Raw genomic sequence first — 6,000 nt, 5'->3', positions numbered from 1 at the left:
GATATTTATGTCAAATGTGTAATTCCCAAATCACTTAATACTCATCAACTAATGAGGCCTAAAAGCTTCGGGCGGCGACGGATGTGTTGGACAATAACAACTTCAACTAATATCCATATATCTGTTGGCTTTGTGTGGTTTTTGGTGCTTTTCGGCTGCGCGCGGCGTTTTCTCTATCTCATTTATTTATTTTGAAATTGTTGCGAGTACGTATTTCATTTTTTGTGTTCGGGTTCCCATTTCGCTGCCCGCCCTCCTCCAGCTAACGTCTGTTTTTTCGGCTAAAACACAAAATGCAGGAAATGGACGTGTTGACAAATAAACGATGTTCCCCTGTCCAATATTTGCCAATATGTGTATCCATGAATTAAACACAAATTTCACTTACAGGTGAGTACGTTGTTGGAAAATCAAATGGGGCTCAGCTTGCCACGAATAGTGGAAACTTTATAATGACGAGTTCGTGCCAAACAGGAGTGTTTTCTGGAAACAGTCGACACTTTTAAGATCGACTTTATACTTCCCTCGAATTCACAAATATTCCTGATGAATTCATTTGACTGCAACTTCCCTTAGATCGCACCCAAAACCCTCCCCCTGCCGTTTTGCCCATGAATTTGACGTCGTCTCATTAGTCACATTTAAAATTGTATTTAATTACTTTCTCACTTCATCATCAGTCAAGTTGGTGGGTCGGTGGGTCGGACGATGCCTCGTCATTGGCGTTGCTCTTCCTTTCCTGGGCGGCTGCCAGGGGTGTATTCGTAGGGTAGCCTCCCCTACAGCCGCCAGATACAGATATAGATACAGTTACAGATACATGTGCAGATACATTTACAGATGCAGATACATGCCGCAGCGTTCGCGGCTTGTTTGTTTCACAGACAAGTCGGCCAAAATTGATATACTCGACTGCACACAGGAAAATCAGTTTCAAAAAGCTTGCTTCACAATTAAATAAATAGCATTGCAAGCAGGAGAAGTAAAAGTCATATACGTTGATTAAATGTATATTTAAAATATCATTGAAAAGAGGCGCAGTTTCTGTAGGATTTCGCCGCAGTATCTTAAGAAATATTTTCGTATGCTGAAGAGGTCATTCGATTTTCTCGCAGTGTCTGGATCCACTGCCGCTGCTCTTTCTTCCACTTCGGCGTCGCTGCCTTTCATCAATTTCAAATTAGTGAAAATCGACAAACGGAAATTATTTACTATCTGGATGGGTGGTGAATGCGAATGTGGATGTGGATGTGGCTGTCTGTTTGGTGGGTGGCAGCAGCAATCTATCCATCCATCTATCTACCGCCTTGGCCATTACAAGTGCAATTTATCTCGCAAATCATTAATCAACCTACCGTTTGCCTTTCCACTTCTCTCCCTTTCCCACCCATTCCCAGCCCTCCAACGCCTCCCTACACCCCCACCCTACATGGCAATTGTTTTCAGCCAGTTTTTGTGTATTTATCGGCGAAAAATATGAAAAGGCACAACTTGGCTCCTCCCATTCGATTGGGAAAATCAATAGGACGATTCGGCGAATGAAAAGGGCGGCGCTCTTCAATTAAACCGCGTATAGAACATGATTGTAAGATACGCCAAGTGCGCAGAACTAAACACTAAGCTACAAAGTTGGGAACAAATAAGTTGTCATTTATTTAGTATTTTAAGTATAAATTAGTTTTAGTACATTATATTACTTTTATATAATTATTAAAGTAACTTATGTAAACCTAATTTAAATTGTAGAAATTCAAAAAAATTCAAAAATGTCCAAAGAGCAATTCTCTAAAAATCTGCATTCAAATTTAAAAACTTTTTTTTCTAAAATTTTTTGTAATTTTTTTGTAATTTTGTATGTGTTATGATGTTGTAGAAAATCAAAAATGTCCAAAGACTGAAGTTCCAAAGTCCATAACTCAACTTATCCTTATCGGAATTTGAAGTGGCATACCTCTAAATGTTTCTTGGGCAATTCTCTAAAAATCTGCATTCAAATTTAAAAACTTTTTTTTTCTAAAATTTTTTGTCATTTTTCTTGTGGGATGATGTGTAGAAATGCAAAAATGTCATAAGACTGAAGTTCCAAAGTCCATAACTCAACTTATCCGTATCGGAATTTGAAGTGGCATACCTCTAAATGTTTCTGGAGCAATTCTCTAAAAATCTGCATTCAAATTTAAAAACTTTTTTTTTCTAAAAATTTTTGTCATTTTTCCTGTGTTATGATGTTGTAGAAAATCAAAAATGTCCAAGGATTGAAGTTCCAAAGTCCATAACTCAACTTATCCTTATCGGAATTTGAAGTGGCATACCTCTAAATGTTTCTGGAGCAATTCTCTAAAAATCTGCATTCAAATTTAAAAACTTTTTTTTTCTAAAATTTTTTGTCATTTTTCCTTTGGGATGATGTGTAGAAATGCAAAAATGTCATAAGACTGAAGTTCCAAAGTCCATAACTCAACTTATCCGTATCGGAATTTGAAGTGGCATACCTCTAAATGTTTCTGGAGCAATTCTCTAAAAATCTGCATTCAAATTTGGAAATTTATTTTTTCTTAATTTTTTTGTAATTTTTTATGTGTTATGATGTTGTAGAAATGCAAAAATGTCATAAGACTGAAGTTCCAAAGTCCATAACTCAACTTATCCGTATCGGAATTTGAAGTGGCATACCTCTAAATGTTTCTGGAGCAATTCTCTAAAAATCTGCATTCAAATTTGGAAATTTATTTTTTCTTAATTTTTTTGTAATTTTGTATGTGTTATGATGTTGTAGAAAATCAACAATGTCCAAAGACTGAAGTTCCAAAGTCCATAACTCAACTTATCCTTATCGGAATTTGAAGTGGCATACCTCTAAATGTTTCTGGAGCAATTCTCTAAAAATCTGATTTCAAATTTGGAAATTTATTTTTTCTTAATTTTTTTGTAATTTTTTATGTGTTATGATGTTGTAGAAAATCAACAATGTCCAAAGACTGAAGTTCCAAAGTCCATAACTCAACTTATCCTTATCGGAATTTGAAGTGGCATACCTCTAAATGTTTCTGGAGCAATTCTCTAAAAATCTGCATTCAAATTTGGAAATTTATTTTTTCTTAATTTTTTTGTAATTTTTTATGTGTTATGATGTTGTAGAAAATCAAAAATGTCCAAAGACTGAAGTTCCAAAGTCCATAACTCAACTTATCTTAATCGGAATTTGAAGTGGCATACCTCTAAATGTTTCTGGAGCAATTCTCTAAAAATCTGCATTCAAATTTGGAAATTTATTTTTTCTTAATTTTTTTGTAATTTTTTATGTGGTATGATGTTGTAGAAAATCAAAAATGTCCCAAGACTGAAGTTCTAAAGTCCATAACTCAACTTATCTTAATCGGAATTTGAAGTGGCATACCTCTAAATGTTTCTGGAGCAATTCTCTAAAAATCTGCATTCAAATTTGGAAATTTTTTTTTTCCAACTATTTTTGTAATTTTTCCTGTGTTATGATGTTGTAGAAAATCAAAAATGTCCAAAGACTGACGTTCTAAAGTCCATAACTCAACTTATCTTAATCGGAATTTGAAGTGGTATACCTCTAAATGTTTCTAGGGCAATTCTCTAAAAATCTGCATTCAAATTTGGAAATTTATTTTTTCTAAAATTTTTTGTCATTTTTCAGTGGGGATGATGTTGTAGAAATTCAAAAATGTCCAAAGACTGAAGTTCTAAAGTCCATAACTCAATTTATCTTAATCGGAATTTGAAGTGGCATACCTCTAAATGTTTCTGGAGCAATTCTCTAAAAATCCGCATTCAAATTTGGAAATTTTTTTTTTCCAACTATTTTTGTAATTTTTCCTGTGTTATGATGTTGTAGAAAATCAAAAATGTCCAAAGACTGAAGTTCTAAAGTCCATAACTCAACTTATCTTAATCGGAATTTGAAGTGGCATACCTCTAAATGTTTCTAGGGCAATTCTCTAAAAATCTGCATTAAAATTTGGAAATTTATTTTTTCTAAAATTTTTTGTCATTTTTCAGTGGGGATGATGTTGTAGAAATTCAAAAATGTCCAAAGACTGAAGTTCTAAAGTCCACAACTAAACTTATTTTAATCGGAATTTGAATTGGCATACCTCTAAATGTTTCTGGAGCAATTCTCTAAAAATCTGCATTAAAATTTGGAAATTTATTTTTTCTAAAATTTTTTGTCATTTTTCAGTGGGGATGATGTTGTCGAAATTCAAAAATGTCCAAAGACTGAAGTTCTAAAGTCCACAACTCAACTTATCTTAATCGGAATTTGAAGTGGCATACCTCTAAATGTTTCTGGAGCAATTCTCTAAAAATCTGCATTCAAATTTGGAAATTTATTTTTTCTTAATTTTTTTGTAATTTTTTATGTGTTATGATGTTGTAGAAAATCAAAAATGTCCAAAGACTGAAGTTCTAAAGTCCATAACTCAACTTATCTTAATCGGAATTTGAAGTGGCATACCTCTAAATGTTTCTGGAGCAATTCTCTAAAAATCTGCATTCAAATTTGGAAATTTTTTTTTTCCAACTATTTTTGTAATTTTTCCTGTGTTATGATGTTGTAGAAAATCAAAAATGTCCAAAGACTGAAGTTCTAAAGTCCATAACTCAACTTATCTTAATCGGAATTTGAAGTGGCATACCTCTAAATGTTTCTAGGGCAATTCTCTAAAAATCTGCATTAAAATTTGGAAATTTATTTTTTCTAAAATTTTTTGTCATTTTTCAGTGGGGATGATGTTGTAGAAATTCAAAAATGTCCAAAGACTGAAGTTCTAAAGTCCATAACTCAACTTATCTTAATCGGAATTTGAAGTGGCATACCTCTAAATGTTTCTGGAGCAATTCTCTAAAAATCTGCATTCAAATTTGGAAATTTTTTTTTTCCAACTATTTTTGTAATTTTTCCTGTGTTATGATGTTGTAGAAAATCAAAAATGTCCAAAGACTGAAGTTCTAAAGTCCATAACTCAACTTATCCTTATCGGAATTTGAAGTGGCATACCTCTAAATGTTTCTAGGGCAATTCTCTAAAAATCTGCATTAAAATTTGGAAATTTATTTTTTCTAAAATTTTTTGTCATTTTTCAGTGGGGATGATGTTGTAGAAATTCAAAAATGTCCAAAGACTGAAGTTCTAAAGTCCATAACTCAACTTATCTTAATCGGAATTTGAAGTGGCATACCTCTAAATGTTTCTGGAGCAATTCTCTAAAAATCTGCATTCAAATTTGGAAATTTATTTTTTCTTAATTTTTTTGTAATTTTTTATGTGTTATGGACAAAAATGTCCAAAGACTGAAGTTCTAAAGTCCATAACTCAACTTATCTTAATCGGAATTTGAAGTGGCATACCTCTAAATGTTTCTGGAGCAATTCTCTAAAAATCTGCATTCAAATTTGGAAATTTATTTTTTCTAAAATTTTTTGTCATTTTTCAGTGGGGATGATGTTGTAGAAATTCAAAGATGTCCAAGGACTGAAGTTCCAAAGTCCATAACTCAACTTATCCTTATCGGAATTTGAAGCGGCATACCTCTAAATTTTTCTGGAGCAATTCTCTAAAAATCTGCATTCAAATTTGGAAATTTATTTTTTCTTAATTTTTTTTTAAATTTTCCTGTGTTCTCGTTTGCACTTTCACTAGCAGGTAACAGGTATCTGGTAGTCCGGGAACTCGACCATAGCATTCTATCTTGTTTTCATTCTGCCAATAGCAATTTAATCAGTGTTGTTTGCTTTTAGTGTTTGTGAATGTCAAGAACAAAAAATACTCGACTTGTACTTGTAATTTAGTAAAAATGTAAGTTGCCTCACAAAAGTATTTTTTTTATAAAGGCTTAACTTTCAAAAGGGATTTAAAGTGAGTCCAACAGAGTCCATTAAGGTCCAACAATCCGTAGTTAAAAACTACAAAATATATAATTTTGGCCTACAATTTTTGGTCTCATAAAAGATATGGGCTAGTGTAACTCAATA

Source organism: Drosophila erecta, unplaced genomic scaffold, assembly GCF_003286155.1.
Source record: "Drosophila erecta strain 14021-0224.00,06,07 unplaced genomic scaffold, DereRS2 tig00000092-arrow-pilon, whole genome shotgun sequence".
In the NCBI taxonomy this organism is placed as follows: Eukaryota; Metazoa; Arthropoda; class Insecta; order Diptera; family Drosophilidae; genus Drosophila; species Drosophila erecta.
This window is presented reverse-complemented; position numbering follows the sequence as displayed.